The sequence below is a fragment of the Phycodurus eques genome, chromosome 9, assembly GCF_024500275.1.
Source record: "Phycodurus eques isolate BA_2022a chromosome 9, UOR_Pequ_1.1, whole genome shotgun sequence".
NCBI lineage: Eukaryota > Metazoa > Chordata > Actinopteri > Syngnathiformes > Syngnathidae > Phycodurus > Phycodurus eques.
In genome coordinates this window covers 13,631,674-13,658,574 of record NC_084533.1, presented here as the reverse complement: position 1 = coordinate 13,658,574, position 26,901 = coordinate 13,631,674, and the positions used below count along the sequence as shown (strand labels likewise).

The following is a 26,901-nucleotide window of genomic DNA, read 5'->3' as shown; positions in this document are numbered from 1 at the left end:
CTCCCAGATGGCTCAACGCTGGCAGTACAGATAATATGGAGGATGTAATGCATGGGGATGTGTTTGGAAGAAGAAGACCGTTATTCTCTTCTGAAAGGAATATACAGTACATCGTCTGTATTCATATGCAGTTAATCATATATCAGTGTATTTTGAAATTGAACTGAGTAGGAGCCGGCGGCATGGTGAATGAGTGGTTAGCAAATCCGCCTCACAGTTCTGAGGACCTGGGTTCAAATCTGGCCTTGCCTGTGCATGTTCTCCCTGTGCCTGCGTGGGTTTTCTCCGGGTACTCAGATTTCCTCCCACATCCCGAACACATGCGTGGTAGGTTAACTGAAGACTCTAAATTGCCCGTAGGTGTGAATGTGAGTGCGAATGGTTGTTTGCTTATATGTGCCCTGCGATTGGCTGGCAACCAGTTCAGGGTGTACACCGCCTCCTGCCTGCAGTTAGCTGGGAAAAGCTCCAGCACGCCCGCGGCCCAAGTGAGGATTAGCGGTTCGGAAAATGAGTGAATGAATGAGTAGGAACTGCGTGGTTGTAATATTTGTGTACTGAATATGAGTGTGAGTGGATATGTCTGTGTGGGCTTAATCCATCAATCCATTCATCCATTCCCTTCACCGCTTATCCTGTTCAGGGTCGCGGGGTGCTGCAGCCTATCCCAGACTTCAGGAGAAAGGCGGACTACACTCTGAACTGGTCGCCAGCCAGTCGCAGGGCACACATACACCAAAGTCAGGCGAACGTACCACTACACCATAAGTGACTCTCCTAAAAATCCAATATTGTTATAAGACTAGCAAGAACAAGCAATATCTGAAGAAGAAGAAGAAGTCATCTTTATTCGTCGTGAACACAAGCACACAAATGTTTCCTCTGCATTTTACCCATCACAGTGTCGGGGACACCGAAAACACACACATTATTGTTATTATTATTATTTGGCCCAAGCGACATGACCAAATGCTACTGAACAGTTGCGCTGTGTGCAAGGTTTTGTTAGTTAGTTGTTAGCCTACTGTCAGCCATGAGTTTAATGCTAACACACAATCTAACCTATAACGCAATAAGCAAGGATATTTGAGCAGAAATGGTGTAACGACACAAGTAGAGAGCAAATATAACAATACTTACAGGCATGTATTCTTTATCCTCTAAGAAGAACAATTAATATTACTGCAGCTTACTGAGTGACTCAGTTGTGAAGCCCCTCGTTTGTGTCTGTATGACTTTATTATAATAGGTGTGCACCAGAAGTAGCAAAAGGGCTGGAACGGGATTGTTGGAACTTCCATTCAATTCAATGGGGATGGATGATTTGGGATAAGAGTGTTTTGAGTTACAAGCAATGTCAGGGAACAAATTAAACTTGCAAGTCAAGGCACCACTGTATAAAGTATGAAAAAGAAGTGACTTTCAGCTTTTCCCTGTAAATATACACATTTATATAGTGTTTTAAAAAATTACTAGACTATATTTATAATTTCATATGTACCTGTGGGGGCGGCACGGTGGAGGATGGAGCGGGGTTCGAATCCCGGCCCCGCCTGTGGGGAGTTTGCATGTTCTCCCCGTGCCTGCGTGGGTTTTCTCCGGGCACTCCGGTTTCCTCCCACATCCTCAAAACATGCATGGTAGGTTGATTGAAGATTCTAAATTGTCCGTAGGTGTGAATGTGTGCGCGTATGGTTGTTTGTTTATATGTGCCCTGCGATTGGCTGGCGACCATTGCAGGGTGTACCTCGCCTCTCGCCCGAAGATTGCTGGGATAGGCTCCACCACGCCCACGACCCAAGTGAGGAGAAGCGGCTCAGAAAATGGATGGATGGATGGATGAATGTGGTTCAATAAAAAAATAAAACTGTTGTATGTTGCACCTCAAAACGTTGTTTCCAGATAACACATTTTTTCCGATGCGGCGAGTTGATTATGTGTGTGAGGGTTCATCTCCTGGTTTGCGGGCGTGAGACACCAACTGTATTTTTTTATGCAATTGTTCAGTCGCATCACTTGCTGTGTGTTGGGCCTAAGTTGCCAACATTTGAAATGTCACTGGTGCTTTTAGCTTCACATGTTCCTCCTGCGTTCATTTTTGTGTGTTCTTGTGGAACTCTTGTTCCAGGCACTTGAGCCAAGGCGAGATGTTCTTTTGTAATGTCATTACATTATAAGATAGCCTCGTGTACCATGATAGAAGAGCTGTACATGGGAATCGGATATATCCATATTTTTGTCGGAATTCCTTCTCTTCTGTCTCATTAGCAGAAGTGTGGAGGCCCCCAGAGTTGCTTCTTGAGCTCCATTGGGACAGCTGATGAGGCCTATGTGACCTTTAACAACCTAATCAACTTTTAACACCTTGCCACCTGCCTGCCTTATTGCCAGTCTTCCCTCTGCCATTCAGCATCATACCTCCATCCTCATTTCAACTTCATCTTGTGTTATTTTCAGGCCCGAGTCCTGTTTTAGGCAGTTAATCTGCACATGTATGAAAGACGCAGTGCAGGGGCGTGCAGAGACCCTTGTAGGGGCAGGTGCTCAAAGTTAAAAGGTGGGCACATGGAACAAGAGTTTGAAACGCCTTAGCATAGCATTGCAGGCTATTCATGAAAACAGAATAAGAAAATACACTTGCCGTAAGGACACAAGGAATTGCAGTTTCTAGCAAAGGTGCACACCATTTGCTTAGTTGTTGATCGTAATGATGACAAACCCACCAATTCGTATTTTCTGGACAGATTACACCTATTTTGTGGTCATATATTAGCATTTGTGCGCATGTCACAACTATATTGTGGCCAAAATAAAGTTTCCATGTCATGCCTGGAGCTCTGTACATGTTAGTGGATTTAGTCTCTCGAACTGTTTTTGTTTAAAAATTGATTTTAGAAGGTGGCCCACCTTACATTCTCCATCCATGGCATGGCATTGCTTCTCTGCCCTCGATTACTTTGTAATTATATAGATTTTGTTTTTTACTGTATAAATTAGACACATTAATTAAGCTCCTTCTGCAGGACAGTAAATAAAATATCTTCACAGTACATTCATAACACTCCTGATCTCGACTAAATTTACCAAACCATTATCATGAAAGGAAAATGCATTAATTGGAATTGCATAACTTCTATTGAGTTAAAATACAATGAAATTAAATCACAACTGGACAGATAATCAACTGTCCAATGATGACACAAGATGGAAAGAAAGTGAAAAGGAATTGAACTGCTTTTTTAATACAACCCCAATTCCAATAAAGTTGGGACGTTGTGCTAAACATAAATAAAAACAGAATACAATGATTTGCAAATCATGTTCAACCTGTATTTAATTGAATACACTACAAAGACAACATAAACAGGCTAATAGGGAACAGGTGGGTGCCATAATTGGGGATAAAAGGAGCTTCCCTGAATTGCTCAGTCATTCACAAGCAAAGATGGGGTGAGGAATCTGGAGAAGTCACTGCATGTCAGCGGCAAGGCCGAAAACCAACATTGAATGCCCGTGACGTTCGATCCCTCAGGCGGCACTGCATCAAAAACCGACATCAATGTGTCAAGGATATCACCACATGTGCTCAGGAACACTTCAGATAACCAATGTCAGTAAATACAGTTCGGCGCTACATCCTTAAGTGCAACTTGAAACTCTACTATGCAAAGCAAAAGCCATTTATCAACAACAACCAGAAACGCCACCGGCTTCTCTGGGCCTGAGCTCATCTAAGATGGACTGATGCAAAGTGGAAAAAGTGTTCTGTGAATTGTTCTTGGAAATTGTGGACGTCGTGTCCTCCGGGCCAAAGAGGTAAAGAACCATCCGGACTGTTATGGACGCAAAGTTCAAAAGCCAAGTTTTTAGTCAGATTGGAGTACTTTCTGATTTCCTTAGTCCTCTTAGGCAAACAAGTTACCTTAATGTTTTAAGCAAAACAAGACATTCATGGAGTTCAGCTTTTGGAAAAGTGATCGGTGTTATTGCCTATTTTCTGATTCTGTTTGGAATCAAACACTAACACGAGTGCCCGGTCTCCCCAATCCTAAGGCCCACCAAAACCTTAAATCAAAACTTAACATATGAGGCTAAGATCAATAATTTTTAATAAAACAATGTTCCATAAATAGTACTGTATATGCAAAGTATATGCAATCACCGACTCACTCCACATTATCCCTCCTAACGTATACATGACCTATTAATTTATCATACATTGAATACATTAACTTGTAAAAGCGTTACTCGACTTTTCGTCCAACATTTGATCGGTCTGATTGTTTGTGTGTGAGCCATGGCATATGATGCATTCAAGTGTAGGTCGGAAATGTGTGCTGTAGCATGTCAAAAAGGATTTTAAAAATGTTATTGCTCTGCTACGGTTCCTCTGATTCTGGTGAAACTTGTGTAACTTTTACAGTATGTCTTAAAAACGTGAATCTCATTTGTGGATGAGCAGCTCATGCGGGCACGCGGAGAGATTCGCCACAGCCCCTCCCCTCTCATGCAGTCTTTCTCTTTTCAGATACATACATCCAACCATCCATTTTCAACACCGCTTATCCTGGTTAGGGTCGCTGGGCGCTGGAACCTATCCTAGCTGACTTCAGGCGAAAGGCGGACTACATCCTGAACTGCTCGCCAGTCAGTCGCAGGGCACATATAGACACGGACAACCTTTCGCACTCACATTCAGACCGTCATTGAGTGGGAATTGAACCCCCGCTGCCCACACCAAGATTTAGATTTTATTGATGAAAGGCTCCAGACAGGTTTACACACACTACACACATTACGCACAAAAAAATAAATACATTGACAGAGGACAACTTGGGCATCTAGGTCAGGTGCCCGGGCACCTAAAGCCCCCCCACCTCTGCACGCCCCCAACACAGTGTAGTAAACACCCTGGAAGCAAGCAGTGATGTATTGTACTGGTAATTGGTTGTCGCTCTGCTCAGTCTTGACCTTCCCTCTGCTTATTTCTCTCCTCTCCTTAGCTTTCGCTGTCCTCTCTGCTGCAGTATTATGGGTGTGTGAGATTGAGATGGGGGAAAGAAAAAAAAGATAGAACCGATAATACTACAAAAGTTACTTGGGGAAAAGAAAAGTGGTCTTGCATAATTTAATAAAATCAAATGAAAGAGTTATCAAAGACTTTCCATTACGATGTTAAAAGTGCTTCTTTAGATATAATTATATGCTTGTTACCGTTTCGGTATTTTGCAGTGGTGAAGAACTGGCTTGAATCATACTAACACATTTCTAATATTTTGCTTACCTCTGTGAGCTGCACGAGAGTTATAATATTAGACACAGCTCTTGGGGCAATAGAGTTCAGTTCACCACTACAATCTACACCCACAAATATAATTATCAAAGTATTAGTATGTTTCTAAAAGTAGGATTTATGATACAGTCCTTCTTGTATTGGACCATATAATATTGTGCAAGCGGTCATAATGTCGCTGCTGTATGTCACTAGTTGTGTGTGTGTGTGTGTGTGTGTGTGTGTGCGTGTGTGCCCGCGCGTGCGCATGTGGGCGTGTGTGCATGTGTGTGAAAGAAAATTAAACATGTAAAATTCCAACAAGTGAGACCTTGAGAGAAGTTGTGCTATGGAAAATGACTAAATGATGAGACAAAGGTCAATACAACAGCACAAAATTCAAGGACTTCTAGTGGTGAGAGGTTGACGCTACATGGAGGAGATAAATAATGACATGATCAGCTATCAAGTGGATTAACAGGGTCAGGATGCTAGACTGTGGATGCAGAGGAGATGACACTGCAGGAAACAGAAAGGCCAGATATCACACACTGCATCTGTGTAGTTTAGCAGCTATTCAGCAATAGAGCAGGAAGAAAGCCTGATGCCAGGGGCAACATTGGGGGCCATGAGGTCTGTTGAGGAGAAACCCTAGCTTAAGGCTATTAACGGGCAGTCTATCGAGACACAAAGTGGGACCAGATGGAGACACAGGTGTAGAGATAAAGGCTAAAGGGCATAAAGTGTAGTCTGGCCTCAAGAGAGACGAAAGTCTTGAAAGGAAACACATTGGAGTCTAGCCTCAAAAGAAAAAGGAGGATGTTTGGAGGCACCACATCAAGTTGAGGAATAGAAATATACTGAACTTTTAGTACTAAATTAGGTATGAAACCACATTGAGTATCTTAAGTGTGTGAATTATGAGTAGGGTAAATAATGACACTACATTAAATAATATTCACTCATCAATCCTTCCATTTTCTTGAACTAGAGACAATCCCAGTTGATTTTGGGTGAGAGTACACCCTGAGCTGGTCAGTCCAGGCCAATCACAGACCACATATAGAAAAACAGGCGTTGACACTCACATTGATACTTATAGACAAATGAGTCTTCAATTAATATGTAACATGAATGTTTTGGAATGTGGGAGGAAGCCGAGAGAAAACCCACACAAGCCCGGGGAGAACACACAAACGCCTCACAGCAGGGGGTGAGCCGAGATTCGATCCCGAGCCCTCTAAACTGTGAAACAGATGTGTTAACCATCACACCATTGTGCTGCCCTATAATGAAATTCAATCATGAAAAAAATACAACATTTTGAACTTGAATGCCACCCAGGAGATTGCAGAACTCCAAACTGTTAAGAAAATTGACAAAAATGTGGAGATCCTTTTTGTGTTAGTTTGTTAGTTAACAGGCTACTTCCTGTTTTTTGGATGCTGATGTGAGATTTTGCTAATGTATAGACTCTGCAATTTTTAACTGTTGGAAGAATCTCTTGTTGACTGACATCACTGTGGCATGATTTTAAAGGGAAGAATTGTGCAGCTCTATTTTGATTTACATGCCTCAGGTTGAAACCACAGTGAAAAATATATTGTTTATAGCTCTATATTATTTATTTTTGTTGTCTGCTTTTAGAAGGGTTTATGCTGTTGTTAAGTGGATTTTAGTATATTTTCTTTCACAGTGCTGTTGGCACTCACTGTTTTTTTAGTTGAAAAAATTGCATAAAAAGGAAGGATAAATTTAGTATCTTAAAATGAATTGCATATTTATATTTTCCTTTAACCTATAAGGATTGTTCCGAGAGATACTATGCTTTATAGCTAAGATGGACCAACCACGACCTTATGAGTGGAAAGAGTTACTTTGTAGATTTTCAAAAGTACCATTAGACTGAGAGGTTGCTTTTAATTTGAGTTCTTCTAATTAGGGCTGTCACGATTGAATCTTTTTAGAATAGATACAGCGGCTGAAATAAGTATTTAACACGTCACCATTGGATTGGCTTTCCACTTATGTATTATGGCCCCAACCGTGCTGACTGGAACATTCAGAAGCTTAGATATGCGCCTGTAACCAATGCCATCATTGTGTTTTGCCACAATTAATTTGCGATGGGCGGAACGGTGGACGACTGGTTAGAGCGTCAGCCTCACAGTTCTGAGGAGCGGGGTTCAATCCTCGGCCCCGCCTGTGTGGAGTTTGCATGTTCTCCCCGTGCCTGTGTGGGTTTTCTCTGGGCACTCCGGTTTCCTCCCGCATCCCAAAGACATGCGTGGTAGGTTAATTGACGACTCTAAATTGCCCGTTGGTGTGAATGTGAGTGCGAATGGTTGTTTGTTTATATGTGCCCTGTGATTGGCTGGCGTCCAGTTCAGGGTGTACCCCGCCTCCTGCCCGGTGATAGCTGGGATAGGCTCCAGCACTCCCGCGACCCTTGTGAGGATAAGCGGCTCATAAAATGGATGGATGGATGGATAGTTTGCGATGGTCTTGAGACAGCTCTCTGCTCTTACCCAACATGAAATGTGTCTTAACTCACACCTTGGCAATGAGACCTTTTAGTAGGCCATCAATTAGGACTGAACCATCTGATATTCATTTGCACTGACAAGGGGCTGGATTGCTGTTTGATTACTGATAGATTTTAGGTGTTGTCTTGGCTTTCCATGCCTTTTTGCACCTCCCTTTCTTCATGTGTTCAATACTTTTTCCCTGTGTAATTTCACATTTTTACACACAACTTAATTTCTGATCTCATTTGTTCTATTTTCTTTGTATGTTTGGATTACTTGGGTTGATCCCAACATCTGGTGAAATGTTCAGGTCAATAGCACCTTTGGAAGCATATTTAGTGAGAAAAATGGTGACATGTTAAATACTTATTTAAGCCGCTTTATTTCATTGAGTACTAAACCCCCCCCCCCCCCCCCCCCCTAACCTTTGTTTTCAAACTACAAACAAGCATTTTCTTTTCATTTAAGAGGGCTGGCCTTCTATCCTTAAAATGCATATTTTGGTACTGAGTGTATGGTATAAGCTCTCTATAGAATTTGAGACAACAAAAAACAGTTGGCATTTGTGATTAGTACTAGCGCGCTAACGATTAACATTTTAGGTTAAAAAAAAAACAACCTAACTATCATTCAGCTCACTCATACATCATGTTATATGTATATTACGCATCTAATACTATCTTAAAAATCCCTTACAGATGATCCTCTGTCATTTTTGGCAATGTTTTTCACTGGTCCACCAGTGTGTCCTTCTGAAACAAAAGTCCGTGTGGTCAACATAGACAGTGGCCAAATGGTTCTGGACGACAACCAATTTTTGTGGTCAACTTAATTGTATATAAATAATTAATTCTTTTTTTTTCACAGCCCTACTTCTCATGTTTCTTACATTCTGGAGGCAGTGTGGTATTTGTTTACATCTGGTTCTGCAGGTTATATGCTGTCCTGTTAAAGAGCCACTTTTTTAATCATGATCCACTGTGAATCCGTGCATATCAGTTGCTTCCTGGGCTCTTCAGCCGCCTCTGATTGACGATGATTATCATGAGCGGGTGCCACATCACTTCCATCACCATCACCATGACCATGTGAGACATTTTAAGTGAGGGTATTTGATTAAATGTATCACCAAACAATTGTTTGTATAGACACGCAGAAACAGGAACTCATACACTGTACACAATAGAATTCTGGCACATTTACATCACACTGACAAAATGACGGAGATGTATCTGCTTTTACTGTATTTAAATAAATGTTGTCTTGCCTTGCCTAATAGCGAAAATCTGTGACTAATTGACACGCTATTTTAGGAAATTTACCCCCCCCCCCCCCCCGACACACACACACACACACACACAAAAGACATAAATAGGCAGGGGATCGGGAAAATAATACCATGAATAAGCGAGTGGTTCAGTGAATAATGGGGGATAAGTTCCTTCCAAAAATCCACGAATAGGTGATTCTGCAATTGCTGAACCACGACAATGCGGGGTCCACTGTACTTGGTCTTCTTCCCACATTCCAAAAACATGAATATTAAGTTCATTGAAGACTCTAAATTGCCCATTGGTGTGAACATGAGTATGAATGCTAATGTGCCCTGAGACAGACAGCCAACCAGTCCAAGGGTGTACCGCGCCCTTTTGCCCAAAGTCAGCTGGGATAAGCTATAGGTCACCTGCGACCCGAATGAGGACAAGCACTATACAAAACGAATGGATGGAGGATGATAATGATAGGGGGAACTTGTGCCGAAAACAGGACATTTTAGATTCCATTAACCATATTGTCATGTTAATTGGTAAAAGACCTTAATAATTTGTGGTGTGTCAGTGTCAACCCACCTCATGCTGCTGGACTTCCTGCCTCTTGTTTTGATAGAATAACCAGTAGCAGCTTTTCTCTTGAGACTGAAGTGCACAAGCAATAAATACCGGTTCCAAAACGGAAAATCTCATCGAAACCACTGTTCACTACCCACGCAGAAGGAAACAGCAGAGAAGACGGGCGATCATAGCGTAGTGATATGTGGATACAGATGTGTCTCGCAGGAGCATGCAAGTATTCACTCATTGAGATTAGAATACAGCATGCCAGTGTTTACACCTTACTCCTCTGTCCTCTCAAAAAGTAATCACTTGAAATTGATTTATAATTTCTTTGGATTTATCGTAATATTTATATGTGCTGAGTTTTTCTCTTGTTATATTTTGGAAGTGTGCTATGACAGAGATAACGCTAGGTTTGCAAAGGGGTGGAATATTTCTTAGAAAATCTCTATGGCAAGATATGAAATTTTGAAAAGATTCAGATGGTGACGTTCCATGGAAATAAATGATAATTAGAATTAAGTTTTTTTCAACTGTACGTTCAAATAATATTGAGCATTTTGTTTTATAATAATCATCAGTCAGTCATGCTGAGATATATTTTAAATTAGATATTCGTAAACTAATAAAATTCATAGATATTTTTTAATTTCGAAATGTATTTATATTGGTGGACTTTGTGGCTCACTAAGTGGCTGTTTAGCTTCAATATATGCTCAAATGAGTATTATTAATGTGATGATGACGATGATTTTGTTGTTGTTGTTGGAAAGCTGGAAAAACAGTTTACCGCTAACGACTCTAAGTCAGTCTAGCGTTGAATACAATCGCTAACCAACTACAGGCGACCATACCCCCAAGCAGAGAACAATAAAGGACTACCTCACGACTTGAACACCTTCTACTGCAGATTTGAAAAGGTCAACTCCATCCTCAAAAAGGCCCAGCAGAGGATGTACATCCTGCTGCTTCTGAGAAAGCACGCCCTGGCATAGGAGCTGAATCAGTCCTGTGTCCATCCATCACAGTCTGGTTTGGTGCTGCCACAAAAAAGGCAAAACTCTGACTGCAACGGACAATCAGGACTGCTGAAAAAATTGTCGGTACCCCCCTACCCACCCTTGAGGACTTGCACGCTGCCAGAACTAAGACAAGAGGATGCAAAATCCTGTTGGACCCTCCACATCCTGGTCACCACCTCTTCCAGCTCCTTTCCTCGGGTAGGCAATATCGAACAATGCAAACTAAAACTAGCAGACATTCCAACAGCTTCTTCCCTCGTGGCATTAACTTCTTTAACAGCTAACCTTACAATTCCATTGGTACCAGTTTTGTTTTGAGATAGTTGTAACGTATCTGTCGGGCCAATTATACATTATTCCTGCACTCACTGTAGTAGTCTCGCCACTCTGCACTATTTGCATACCTGTTGTTGACCAATACTGGCCACTCATGTGGTTGAGAAGTCTCTGCGCCATTTGCACAATGGTCACTGTACCAGATTATCGCTCTATTAGTCGTTTCAAAATGCTCTAAATTGCTATAGGACTCAGCATCATTTCCACAATTGCCCACAAAAAAAATTAATAAAAAGTATTAGCATTACCACATTATTGGTGACCTTTTATTGCTCAGTAACTCTCGGTACTGTGTTTTCTGTTTTTATGTCACAAAGGTATTTTCTGTCAAATAGCTGTCTGTTGTTGCAGTGGAGCGGCTCCAGTGACTACCTTGTGTGTTTTTACTTCGCAAATAAAGATGATTCTGATTCTGAACACATTTAGGTTCTCCAGTAATTCTTGTACATTTCCAGAGAGATTTTAATTTACTCAACATTCCTGGTATTTTGCAAGCCTACTCATCACACACAGCTCTTATTGTGAAATAACTTTTAGCCATATCTACTAGATTTAAAAACAACTGTTGGTTTTCACACTTACAGAAATTCTGTAATTTGTAACTGTAGATGGCAATAATACAAGTGGATCCTGGGATGTTTGGCGAGCTAAAAGTTTAGTTGGCTTCAACACAAACTGATTTGTTTGCTTAAACCAAGTACCATTAATCGTAATATATTTGGACAAACGGTTAGTAATATGTAGCAGTCTGAAAGGCACTTTTATCTGCTTTCAAACTTCATTTAATTGTGTTTTATTGAGCTGAATATGAATCCTGCTGTAATGCAATGAAATGTAATTTTACGTTACAATGATACAAATATGATGATGAGGGGTTTTACTGAACTTAGTTGAGGAAGATCTCCTTACCAGAAATATAAAAGTATCTGCTGCTATCAGCAGCAATCATTAATAGCCAACAGCAATAAGAAAAAAATTTAAAAATCCCCAACCAAAAATACAAGTCTGCTGTAACCTTTGACAAAGACTTTGCTATTTTCAATATACATAACATGAATGTGTTGATGAAAACGGTTTGACTTGTTGCATTTGCTTGCTGTGTGTGCCCCCAGAAGAACATTGCTTATATACCAGTACTATATTACTAGCATGGAGGCCTGCTGACCTTCGACAGAACAATTCCCATTCGTGACAGCACAACACAAAGAGAGTGATACATTCCTAAACTGAAATTAAGCGCTCCGCATTGCAGCAATTAGAATAATAGGAAGACTTCAACAATACTACGACAGTAAGAGAGGAACAATTAAGAAGGCAGCTTTCCATAAACATCACGTTCTCTGCTGTGCTTTCACACTCAGCAAACATGTCAGAAATGTGTAGTGTGTCTCTGGCTGGTTTATCGTGCAGAGTCAACTTCAAATGCACCCACTACTACTAATCTCCCTCCATCCATCCATTTTCTGCGCCGCTTATCCTCACGCTTATCCTCACCCTGAACTGGTCGCCAGCCAATCGCAGGGCACATACAAACAAACAACCATTCACACTCACATTCACAACTACGGGCAATTTAGAGTCTTCACTTAGCCTACCACGCATGCTTTTGGGATGTGGGAGGAAACCGGAGTACCCGGAGAAAACCCACGCAGGCACGGGGAGAACATGCAAACTCCACACAGGTGGGGACGGGATTTGAACCCCGGTCCTCAGAACTGTGAGGCGGATGTGCTCACCAGTAATCCACCGTGCCGCTACTAATCTCCAAACCGAGTCTAATCCCTCACCACCATTTCCATCAATGGGGATAGTGCAGAGCAAAGATGTCCAAGTTCTGCCTATGACATGAATAGAGTGATTGGTTTCATGGATTCATGTTTTGCAGCATTCTTCCTAACCAGGACTGTAAACTTAGAAGTCTTACAATGAAATGCGTGTGACACAGGTTATGCAACCTTTCAGCACACAGCTAATGTACCTTCGCTGAAATGGTCAACCTGTGCTCAAAGGACGAGTAGCCAATTTGGTGGTGCAATTCGGTTCAGTGTTCCCTTTGGTGCTTTGATGGCTGCTAAGGTGGGAGTCTCTTCCTCGGCCATTGACTCATCCCCTCTGTGGACACAATGGACCCTTTGTACATTCCGCACATATAATCTCTACTGTGAGATCTTGTTTCAGAGTTTTCGACAATTAAACATGGCCCTGTACTCCAGCCATTCCTCTGTTTGCCGCTTCATTGGAAAAAATAATACTATCCAATCAGAGAGCCATGCAGTGAACCAGGAAGAGGCTTGCAGGAATTAGATTGTGCTCCAGATAGGTTCCATACGGAGCAAGTAAACATGTTCTTATCTTGTTATCCACCTTGCACATTAACACATCATGCGTAGAAGATGTGGAGGAGTACAGCAAACCTTAATCGTTCTGTTTGGCTTTTCCCATTCTCTCCCATTTTGCTCTATTTCTGTTTCTTATCCTAATAAAGACCCTGGTCCACATGCACTACAGGGGTTATGAACTGAACATTTTTCTACACCTTGTCAAAACAGTGCATAGGGACGACTAGGGCAGAGACAAAACATTGAAATCTTGACGCCTCGTATTGTTATCTCTAATGATACTGAATTCGTTCACTCGACAGATGAAAATCAAGTATAAATTTTTACTTTTGAATATAATGTAAATTTCTGAAGTGTCCAACATAGTACTGTGAAAACTGTGTATCCAAGCAACCAACGTTTTGTTCCCTTTGCACTCTTTTTCAAGTGTTGATAACCTCCGACAGTGAATGTTTTCAGATTAATCGAACAGAAGTTTATTGCCATTGTTGATTATTGACATTATATACCGTTGTTATTGTTGGCAAAATATATTGTGGTATGTTTTGGGAGTTACTCTGTGTTGGTGGTTCTTCCTGTTTAAGTGCACTTAAACTTTGTCACAAGCCTGTGCACTGGAATTCTCCCAAAGCTTTCACCGTTGTTGGCCTTGCAGCTCCAACATAAAATGCTTATTCTATTACAGTTAGTCCATCATTGTTAGTGAAATGGCCTCTGGTCACGTCTTCATAAGAGTTAGTGGAGATGGTAATTGGGGGGGGGGGGGGGGGGGGGGGGGGGGGGCATATCAACATGTCGAATGATATGTAAAGTATGGAGGACAATCATGAATAATGTGGTGAGTAAACACATTTACGGTATTACAGCTGAATGGCAGGGCGTGGACTGTTGCAAAATTCCTGCCTTTGCCTTTCTCGCTCTGGGTTTCTCCCCTATGGTTGCATGTGCAGCCTCTACCAAGGCATAATGGTGCTGTGAATGCTCGCCCTTGGGGCTTTGCGAAATACACACATATAAATGCACACACGCACACACACACAAACCTTACTCACGACATATCCCCAATCCACGCTCTGATGTCTGGCAGGACCTCTGTGGCCTGACCAGCATTCCTGCTGTGTTTGGTGTCCATGCCACTGTGGCGACACACTGCTCAGAGGCCACAGCCAATTTTCAAATTTATCTTTTCCGAGTCCTTGAAATTGTTGTATTTCCACTGGTTGATGGTCAGGGTTTGACATTTAATTTTTTTGTTCACCAGCCACTGTGGATACTGCTTTCCCAGTTACCAACCACTCAGCATTTTTATGAGCCACAATTTTCTTGTTGGGTAATTGCATTTAGTATGATTAAAGCTAGATTAAAGAACTAGATTTGCACCTTTTTAAATGTTATTTGAGGATAAAAAAAAAGAAGAAGCCAAAAGCCAATATATTGGCCAATATACAAAATAAACATTTGTATACACAGGATATACACTATACTGTACATGAACAGAAATTCTGCAATTGGCTGGTGACCGACCAGTTCAGGGTGTGCCTCTCACCCGAAGATAGCTGGCATAGGCTCCAGCACGCCCGCGAGCCTAGTGTGGTAATGAAAATGGATGGTTGGATGGATAGTTACGTACGTAGGGGTCAGTTGCTCTTTCTGCTAACTTAAACGTGTCCAAATGCGGTAAACTTCCAGAGAGTAACTCTCTTAACATCTTCTTTTCCTTTCGCCTTGTTCGGTTAAGGGACGCCACAGCGCATCCTTTTCCATGTAAGCCTATCTCCTGCATCCTCCTCTCTAACACCAACTGCCCTCATGTCTACCCTCACTACATCTATCAACCTTCTCTTAGGTCTTCCTCCAGTTTTCTTGCCTGGCATCTCCATCCTCATCATCCTTCTACCAATATATGCACTATCGCTCCTCTGATGTGTCCAAACCATCAAAGTCTGCGCTCTCTAACTTTGTCTCCAACACATCTAGCCTTGGCTGTCCCTCTGATGAGCTCATATCTAATTTTATCCAACCTGGTCACTCCGAGAGAGAGAAGCTCAATTTCTGCCACCTCCAGCTCTGCTTCCTGTTGTCTCTTCAGTGCCAATGTCTATAATCCGTACATCATAGCTGGCCTCACCACTGTATTATAAACTTTGCCCTTCATCCGAGCAGAGACTCTTCTGTCACATAACACACCTGACACCTTCCTCCAGCCGTTCCAACCTGCTTGGACCCGTTTCTTCACTTCCTAACCACACTCACTATTGCTCTGGACTGTTGACCCCAAGTATTTGAAGTCCTCCACTCTTGCTATCTCTTCTCCCTGTACCATCACTCTTCCCCCACCACCCCTCTCATTCATGCACATATATTCTGTATTACTTTGGCTAATCTTCATTCCTCTCCTTTCCAGTGCATGCCTCCACCTTCCTAACTGTTACTCCACCTGCTCCCTGCTTTCACTGGAGATCACACTGTCATCTGCAAACATCATGGTCCACCGAGATTCCAGTCTAACCTCATCTGTCAGCCTATCCATCACCAATGCAAACAGGAAGGGGCTCAGGGCTGATCCCTGATGCAGTACCACCTCCACCTTAAATTCCTCTTGTCACACCTACAGCACACCTCACCACTGTTCTGCTGGCCTCATACATGTCCTGTATTATTCTAACATACTTCTCTGCCACTCCAGACTTCCGCATGCAGTACCACAGTTCCTCTCTGGGTACTCTGTCGTAGGATTTCTCTTCTGACCTTCTCTGTACTTTTCCATCAACATCCTCAAGGCAAATAATGCATCTGTGGTACTCTTTCTACGCATTAAACCATACTGTTGCTCACAAATACTCACTTCTGTCCTGAGTCTAGCCTCCACTACTCTTTCCCATAACTTCGTGTGACTCATCAACTTTATTCCTCTATAGTTCCCATAGCTCTGCACATCACCTTTGTTCTTAAAAATAGGCACCAGCACACTTTTCCTCCATTCCTCAGGCATCTTTTCACCCGCTAGAATTCTGTTGACCAAGCTTCTCAAAATCTCCACAGCCACCTCTCCTAGATGCTTTCATACTTCGATAGGAATGTCATGAGGACCAACTGCCTTTTTATTTTTCATCCTCTTTAATGCCTTTCTAACTTCCCCATTACTAATCATTGCCAGTAGCTGGCCCACCACACTTGCCTCTTCTACTCTTTGTTCTCTCTCATTTTCCTCATTCATCAACTCCTCAAAGTATTCTTTCCATCTATCCAGCACACTACTGGCACCAGTCAACACATTTCCATCTCTATCCTAATACGCCCTAACCTGCTGCTCATCCTTCCCATCTCTATCCCTCTGTCTGGCCAACCTGTATAGAGCCTTTTTCCTTCTTCAGTGTCCAACCTGGCATACGTCATCATATGCCTCTTGTTTGGCCTTTGCCATCTCTACCTTTGCCCTATGTCGCATCTCAATGTATTCCTTTCTCCTCTCCTTTCAGTGTCCCACTTCTTCTTAGCTAACCTCTTTCCTTGTATGATTTCCTGTACTGTGAGTTTCCACCACCAAGTCTCCTTCTCTCCTTTCCTGCCAGAAGATACACAAGTACTCTCCTGCGTCTCTCTCTGATCACATTGGCTGTAGTGGTCCAGTCTTCTGGAAGCTCCTCCTGTCCATCGAGAGCCTGTCTCACCTTTTCCTGAAAAGATGCACATCACTCTTCCTTTCTCAGCTTCCACCACATGGTTCTCTGCTCTGCCTTTGTTTTCTTAATCGTCCTCCCCACCATCAGAGTCATTTTACACACCACCATCCTATGCTGTCAAGCCACACTCTCCCCTGCCACTACCTTCCAGTCAGTAACCCCCCTTAGATTACATCATCTGCACAAGATGTAATCCACCTTCGTGTTTCTACTTCCACTCTTGTAGGTCACACTATGTTCCTGCCTCTTCTGGAAAAAAGTGTTCACTACAGCCATTTCCATCCTTTTTGCAGTCTACCGCTATCTGTACCTCCAAGTTCCTTTCCTGGATGACAAACCTAGCCATCACGTCTTCATTACCCCCTTTTCCTTCACCAACATTTCCATTACAATCTGCACCAATCACGACTCTCTCTCTCTCTCTCTCTCTCTCTCTCTCTCTGTCTGTCTGGGACGCTCAGAACTACTTCGTCTAGCTCCTTCCAGAATTTCTCTTTCACCTCTATGTCACATCCTACCTGTGGGGCATAGCCACTCATCACATTACACATAACACCCTGAATTTCTAGTTTCAGCCTCATCACTCGATCTGATACTCTTTTCACCTCCAAGACATTCTTAGCTAACGCTTCTTTTAAAATAACAATTTCTCTTCCCATCTACACCATGGTAAAATAATTTAAACCTTGCCCCTAAAGTTCCAGCCTTACTGCCTTTCCACCTGGTCTCCTGGACACACAATATATCAACCTTTCTCCTCATCATCATGTCAACCAACTCCCGAGATTTTCCTGTCGTAGTCCCAATGTTGGCGGCACGGTGGCCGACTGGTTAGAGCGTCTGCCTCACAGTTCTCAGGACCGGGGTTCAATCCCCGGCCCCGCCTGTGTGGAGTTTGCATGTTCTCCCCGTGCCTACGCGGGTTTTCTCCGGACACTCCGGTTTCCTCCCACATCCCAAAAACATGCATGGTAGGTTAATTGAAGAGGCACCACAGAGCCAGTATAACAACCGAAATACTAGAAAAAGTTGCTTTGGCAAAATATGGGAGCTTTAAAAACCCTGGAAATAATAATAGTCACCCTACTAAATAAATAAATATTGTTTAAGTATACATTCACTTTTTCAATACAGAGCTGTCAACATATTTAGTTTTGTACTCCGTGTGCAAATAAGTTATTGGGAACATTATTTTTTTTATTGCAATTTCCAAGAGGAAATAAACATTTAAGTTTACATGCATTTTACCTTTTCAGTGTTTGTACACGACTGTCATGTTTTTTACCTTTTCACTCCATTTGCACAAATGTTATGTATACATTTTTATTTTCTCATGTTTTATTGCTTAAACAAATGTGACATTACATATGACATGTTTACATGGCATCAAAAATAAATATTTCAAAATCATCAAAATTGATGTGTCATAAAACGTTTACATGGCATCAAAAATAAACATTTCAAAATTGTTTACTCTTTACTGCCAAATCAGGAGGTTCTTAAAACACATTCACTGCCATTGACTGCTTTAGAAGTCAAATATCCATGTTAACTGAGAAGGGTGGCAGTGAATGCCCTGTCCTAATACACAGTGGGTTTTTTTCCCTACAAAGATGCAACTTATACAACTTTAAAACGCTGTATAGGAGTCTTATATTAGATAACGGTGGACATAGGTGTTAACAATTGCACGTCTTTGTTTAGTCCGCAAAGATACAAACGACATGACAAATACTGAAATAAGCACTCTGAAACTTGCCTTGCCATCTCGCCGCCATCATGCAGCCAGTGTGTGAGCGGGGTAGGGCTTGGCTGGTGCTTTTTGTGTGTGTGGGGCAGACAGAGAAGAAGAGCAGCAGAATATATGCGCACTGTGCATGGTAGAAAATATGTGAATCAAATTCAACCCGCTACAGTGGCTAGTGGGAGTGGCGGCGTTACCTGCAACTGCTGAAATCTTGGCAGGCGTTAATGTCAAGCCCTGTTGATGTCCATATTCCACAATGGCTGATACAGGTCACACAAACGGCACAACATTATGACATTGACCCCCAACATAAATGCAAATGCCAAAATACAACAACATTAGCCCACATCACAGTGACATTAAGGAAGTGACCACAGGACTCCCTCTGACTGTATAATTTGTCTGGGTTACCGGGGACTCCTATTGGCACCGTACCACGTGACTAAGTCGGTAAGTTGCACAAGTTTTAATGAACAAAGTTGGAACACTGATGATTTATGACAATCCAGAAGTGACAACAATCACGCCTATAAAACAATAGCTTACTTTCACTTACTTTTCCAACTTTATTCATTAAAACTTGTGCAACGTCCCACCTCAGTCACTTTTTTTTGTCAACTTTATTAATCAAAGTCAACTCCAGTTTATTTGTATAGCCCTTAATCACAAGAGTCTCAAAGGGCTTCACAGGCCCCCTCCTGATCTAAGCCTCCCAATCGGGAAAGGAAACACTCAAAACCTCATTTGGGGAGAAATAAGAAACCCTGAGAAGGGACCACAGATTGTGGGATCCCCCTTTCAGGATGACCAGGCTGCAATGGATGTCGAGTGGGCAACATTTACATACTATGGTGCTGTACAATGTTAATTAAGATGCCATGAGAGTCCATTTAAAGAGATGAGCGCTGCAGGTAGATGCCTCAGGAAAGTTGTTCTGCCACAGGACCTGGCCCGATCAGTCGATGCAGAATCCTCCATAGAAACGCCTCTAGGGATGTGGTCCACCTCAGATCTTGTCTAACTGCAAAATACATACAGCAACCGCCTCAGATTCGGTCATCACCAACAAGCCCCCACTCCGACTAGGACAGGAGGGGGGAGGAGAGAGGAGAAGCGGCAGTTAAACAGGCCTACATGTACTTTAACTAAATTCTAAAGTGTAAAAATCTAATCTTATTTTGTCTGTATGAGACACCCAAGCGGCGACATTTAAATACTGAACAAAAGAGGGATAAGTATTGATCCCTGTGGGACTACGAAAGTGAGATCACATTACCTGGAATACCGATATAGATTTCAAAGTGATCTAGTGCTATGTTATGCATGAGTAATTGAGTAATAATAGTATTGTTGAGGTGTCGAAGTTGATTGTGGTCAAAATGATGGCATTGGGCCAAGACTTCAAATTTGATCAAGTAATGGTCGGACATCGTGGTATAAGGGAGTACCATTACATTCAAGGTCGCAATGCCACGGGGTACTACCAAATCTAAAGTATGAACATTATTATGGGTCAGTTCATGTATTAATTGCGTATGTATTAATTTTAAAAAATGCATGGGATGGTGGGAGAATTTAACAGCTGCTGTTGATTCTATCGATCAGAGAAAAGAGCATGCAGGCTCTGAAATAAAAAAAAAATGGTTTGACATCAAACTCAATGCCAAAAACATTTCATGGCCCACAAATATAAAAAACAATAACAATAATAAACAATAATAAATCCCTTCCTTCGCATTAGAAGTGACACCGATTTTATCGGGCTGATCGGTATCGGCGGATATTTAGCATTCTAGGCTGATCGGCTTTAATGTCATAATTCGCCGATCCGATCAATGACGTCATTGATGGATACCTGTATTGCAAGCATTATTGGGGACACATGGTAACGTCATTGATCGGCTCCGCAAAAGACATTTATTCCGCGTCGCCGCGTGCACAGTATATTATAATCCAAAAGCTAGTTTATTTTTAGCCTTGTCGCTAATGTCCATGAAATCCAAAGTATTAGAGATTTCGTTCTGATATTTTCAGAGGTTGAAGTGGGCATAGGTAGAAATGTCCACATACTGTAAATCTTGGTGACCATTGGTTGCAGTTTCGTGACATTAAGTGAAGTTAAGATCAAATTTTCTCAAGAGTAAGCATCTATGGAGAGGGTAATGCTTAATGCACATAAAATCCAAAATATTGGGGCGATCGTTCTGATATTTTAAAATACTACTTTTTAGTATACTGCTTTTGGTTTACGTGGTAACAATACAGATCCATCCATTTTCTGAGCCGCTTCTCCTCACTAGGGTTGCAGGCGTGCTGGAGCCTATCCCAGCTATCATCGGGCAGGAGGCGGGGTACACACTTTACAGGCAATTTAGAGTCTCCAATTTATGCATGTTTTTGGGATGTGGGAGGAAACCAGAGTGCCCGGAGAAAACCCACGCAGGCACGGGGAGAACATGCAAACTCCACACAGTCAGGGCCAGGGATTGAACACAGGTCCTCAGAACTGTGAGGCTGACGCTCTTAACCAGTCGGCCACCTTGCCGCCTAATAATACAGATGTTAAAAAAAAGAATCCCTGCATTTATGGATTTTGGATTAACATAGATTGGATTCTTTGTGTTAATCTGGTAATACAAAAATCCATAATAAGAAAATGACACAATTTTAAGGCTGTATTTTCATGGAAAACATAAAACATTTTTCCTGCTTACATTTATTGAAAAAACAAATTTTTTTGTTTGTTTTTTGTCTGCCTTCCAAAATCACAAATTTCATGCCTGGAAGGTACACTGACCGTGGCATTTCATGAATCTGTGTATGTGGATAAATTTTTTTATAGGGATGTCCCGGTCCATGTTTCCTTTGGTAATTGGATATAACCTTTGTGGCCGACTGGTTAGCACATCCGCCTCACAGTTCTGGGGACTTGGGTTCAAATCCCGTCCCCGCCTGTGTGGAGTTCGTATGTTCTCCCCTTGCCTGGGTGGGTTTTATATTGTAATTTCTTTTCTCACCTTTCAGTTTTTGTACCAACTGTAAACCACTAGAGGGCTACACTCTATTGATTGGTCCACAAAGAATCATCACTTTCGTGTGACTGCAGGAATGGAAAACATGTCTTTTCTGAAACAAAGTGTGTCATTTTCTCAAAACAAAATCCATAAGAAAGATGTCCTCCATTGTGGTCCATTGTTTAATTGGCTGGGTTTCTGTTCATTGTTGAATTCATTAGGGACTATGATGTCACACTTTTTGCATAGCTGATACAGCTACTGTAGCTTTACTCACCCTATGGTGGGAAATGAAAACCAAATCAGGGCTTACCTTTCCATACCATACACTGGTAAACCTTACAATATAAACCGGTGCAAACATACTGTACTTTTACTGACTGAAGTTGAAATGTCTCCCAATGCTGCATAAATACAAGACAATGTTATCCCATAATGTAAACAAAATATGATATTAATCCTCAGAATGGGTGTGCCTACAGGGTCCTTATACCAGCTCCACATATAAGCACATGTGATGGCTCTGAATTGAAGTCACCCACTGAGCCACTGAGTATGGTGTTGTAAGATAAGTTCCCTTCAGGTAGCTCTCCAGCTTCCTTGCTCCCAGGTCAGTGGCCAGCTAATGAAATCTGGAAGCAATAGGATGAAAGAGACGAGCTGTTTATAGTCAGCTGTGCACTCCCTTTCTTTTATTGTTGACCGTCTGTCTTAATCTCCCAGACACCATTTTCTCACCACGAGGAGATCATGTTATTAGATCCCCTCTTCTGGCTCATCTGTCATCCTGCATCTCCAGCCCTCCTGAGAGGAAATGTGGGAGCTAGGAGAAAAAGTGGGGTGCAACGAAAGACTATCAAGACCAAATCATCAAATGATTAATTTCCTGGCTCTGAGTCTCTGTCATCATTTTCCTTACAATACTGCCATCAGATTAATATTCCACATTAGCCACATTTTCACATACAGTTCAGTTTAGTTTACCACAATATGGTATGGGTGTTTAACCCTGATCTGGCTTGTGTTTTCTGCATAGGGTGCGTAAAATAGGAGGGTAATTCTGTGTCATCATCCGCATAAATCCATACTTTGACATCAAATCAGTACCCTGAACTGGTCACCAGCCAATCGCAGGGCACATATAGACAAACAACCATTCACACTCACATTGACACCTATGAACGAGTCTTGAATTACCCGGAGAATTCCCACACAGGCACTGGCAGAACATACAAACTCCGCATAGGAAGGCCCGATTTGAACCTGGGAGCTCAGAACTGTGAGGTGGATGTGCTAACCAGTCGGCCACAGTGCCGCCCATTTTAATGGTCCATATTTTACTAAAAAGTTGATTTGATATATTTTATGCTCAAGAAAATGAAACTGGCAGTCATTTCCAATAATATCAACATTTTATGGAGGAATTGGTAGAAAAAAAAAAAGTAATTGCACTTGGAACGCCCCTTTTTCACCATCAAAAACGTTTTTCAAGAGCCTGATAAAATGCCATGAACACGGCGCTGTAATAGCAGGTGTTTGTCTTGTTGACAGCCACGAATGCCCATCAAAGTTTGTGGTTACATGCCACCACAGATCACACAAAACTTCATAAATTTCATAAAAGCAAACCCCTATGTTTTGTCATCTTCCAAATCAGTTTTTCTAAGGTGAGTGATGCAATAAAGCCAAACAAACAGCTCACAAAACTTGTGAATACAGGCGGAAATGAATGACTTACCTGAGGTGGATGCTTTCTGCAAGGAGGCATTACAGCGATCGATTTGAACAAAACAAGCCTCCACAAATGTATCTAACCTCACTATCTTCACTCGCTATTGTCAAAAAAAATATTCAAAATTCACTTTGAATATAGGTGACATTTACAGCTTGCTTGTGAGCCAACAAGCACGTTAACCAGTATGGGAAAATCAGATCTGCTTCTGGCGCTGACGTCAGAGGCTCTAGAACACAGGGGTCAAACTGGTGGCCCGGGGGCAGATCTTGCCCGCCACATTATTTTATCTGGCCTGCAAAAGAAAATCAAAATTGCTAATTGTGTTCTGGTGTAATAACATTGACATATTTGCAAGCATTTTTTTGTTGTTGCCAATCCCCCTTTGAAAAGAAATTTAATAGTTGAAAAACATGTTTTTAGAGGCTTCTGATTGCAAAATTGGTTCTTCATCAATGTGTTGTGTATAGTGTATGTAATTATATGAGGTAATCTTTCATTCATATGGGTTCACAGGTGTCACGATGTGGCCCGTGACAAAAATGAGTTTGACACCCCTGCACTAGAACGTTTTTGAGGGAAATGTGGGCAATCCAAGATCTGCTAAAACCATTAGAAAATAAGCCTAAAATTATGACTGAGTCTTTGGGGGGGAATTCATTCTGCAGACATAATTTTTAAGTCTAGAACAATAAAATAGTTGCCAATGTTCACAGCCTTAGAGAGTCCCTTTAAGAGATACTTAAAATTCCAATTACTCTCAAATTAATGCTATCAAATTGCATTAATTTGAGAGTAATTCCACAGCAAAGCAGATCAATAAAATTGCTTGGATTCTTGTTTTGTTTTTGGCCACATCTCTTGTTGCAAGGCAACTTTCATAGAGCTCAAACATACAATAACTGCCCCATTGGCCAATAAAAAAATAAATATATATACAAGAATCAAAGGTTACTGTTGCATAAATGCTTTTCACAAAAAGCTAATTATCTCCATAATCTGTGAGACGTGACCAAAAAATGGAAAATTTACCTATGTTTCACTGCACATAACTAAAGAATGGAAAAGGGCAGGATCTAGCTTTTTTTGCTGCTGAAAGAAGATAGTTCATCATTTAATTTGATAGATTTTGTATGAATATAATCATCGAACAAAATATTCAGTAAGCCTTTAAAAGTGGCTCAAAATCCTTAAAAACGGCTGGCACCCAGGGAGTTTTCTTTTCTGAAAACGGCTGCCGCTAAAGGAGTTAAGTTTAAAAACATGGAAAACTGCTCTGGGAGAGACCAGTCAGTCTCAATTGCTGCAGTGAGCTTAAATGGCGCAGAGTTGTGACGACTTTTGTCACAGGTGATATGGAATGACTCCTTTCTGTGAGGAAGTCTGTCCTTAGATCATTCAGAAGCACCAACATTGCATTGCTGAATGGACAATATGTTTTTTATATGATTTTTTTTGGGCACTTCATAAATGTTTACAAGAGCGGAAAAGTTCACCCTGTTGACTCTCATTTTGCCTGTGCTATGCTGGCACCGCTGTGCGTGCCGGTTTGCGCCTGCCTTTCAGACACATAATGCAATGAAGCAAAATAAGACAAAGCAATCTGTCTCAGATTTGAAATTAATCAGTTTGCATATCATCCTCCCACAACATACGCAATCCTGGTTACTGGGATAGGTTGCAGCTTCCCGCAACCATAATGAGGAGAAAGGGTATAAAAAAAAATGTTTTATATAACTACAGTACCTTGATTTACAAGTGGCCCAACTTTTGAATTTTTTGAGTTACGAACGTTGCTTGGTTGATTTTTTACTTTATTTTTTTTTCGTTTTGTGTTGCGAGCCAAAATTTGAGTTAAGAGCAAGCTTCAGATATGCCACAGCTCGAGTGAAGTGGAAAAAAGGGGTCTCAGTAGATCCTGGGCGTCTGTGTCCTCTGGGTTTGGCTAGCTTAGGGGTGGGATGGTGCGAGGACCTTTCTGCATTGGCGAAGGTTTGACTGCATGATCTTACCCTATCACATCTGCAGCCACTTCAACTCAATCTTCAGCATTGGTCGGGCCCAAAATCTGTGCTGCATAAGTCTTTTTGGTCACACTTTTTTCTATGTAAGGAAGTAAGGACTCCCGGGTCTGAGGGTGGAAGGGGATGCATGTAGTATAAATTGGGCAACTCCTGAATTCTTGCCTTTCTGTTTTCTACTTCTTTGTCTGTCTTGTTTTGCTTCACATACAGTGCATCACGCCCTTTCTGGATGTTGAAGAATTAAAAGTAAACTTTTTGTTGTTGTTGTTGGTTTGTTTGTAGTTTATCTTATTTTATTTGATTGTATTCTCTTTTTGTTTTTCTGTATGTTTTTGAGCTTCAGAGAGGTTAGGGATATGTTACCACACACACGCTCACTAATAAAAATTTGTATGCTGCAAAATAAATAATGCATGTTGTATCTGCATTGTTTTTTTTGTTGTTGTTTTTTTTACAAGTCTTGCCATAAACCACGTAAAAACATGCAGATGTATATGTATAAAGAGAAGACTAGCAAAAAGCTGAAGTAAGCTACAAATAAAGCACTAGAGCTGCTGTTGTTGTGACTCAGCCTCATCCCAGCGTACAGGGTGGTGGGTTCTTTTTGGGAGCTGGAATAGCATTTCAGTTAAGTAAAAGCACTTCAATTAATCTTGATGAGGAATATTGATTTTAAATACAAGTGAATTGAAATACAAGCTCGGTCACAGAATGAATTAAACCCTTAAGTCAAGGTCCCACTGTATATATATTTAATGTGTAATACGCATCTCACCCACAATCAGCCGGGACAGACTCCAGCTCCCCCGTGACCTTGAACAGGATAAGTTGCAGGAAATGGATGGATGGATAAATTAAACATTTAGAAAACTAGTGGGAAAAGATAGAAAATACAACGCCTGCAGCCCCTAACGCAGTGATGTCACATTCAAAACGTAAAACCAGGTACACCATAGTGAACTGAAACAAAGTGTACTGCTGGGTAGAAACATGGCTTTTGTGCCATCCAACCCATTTTCAGTGTGATATGCTTGGCTGACAAACTTCAACCGCTGTCTTCTTTTTTTAGCGGGACTGTTTGTGTCAAACTGCGTGCTTGCCAGCGCACTGCCTCTCCTGCGCCGCATAAACACTCAGTCATTCCCCCACCGCCCTCCCCACTCTCCCCATAAGTCGTAACACAGTAAACGAGTCGGCGTTCACAGTGTGCTGTCACCGCCTCAGCCACGTCTCTTTAATCTCCCCTCTTTGTGCTGCTTTGGTTTGCCTTACCGTCAAGGCACATAGGAGGGAGTGAGTCGGCTAATTACAATAAACAAATATGCTCAGACCTGCCTATGTGAGGTTGGCATAGGTTAACAACTGTGCT

At 41.7% G+C, this 26,901-nt stretch overlaps 1 protein-coding gene across 3 annotated transcripts in view; it reads left to right on the top strand.

Moving 5' to 3' along the window:
* nexmifb (neurite extension and migration factor b) overlaps nt 1–26,901 on the top strand; it is a 109,564-nt gene that overhangs the window by 62,633 nt on the left and 20,030 nt on the right. The window lies entirely within an intron of this gene.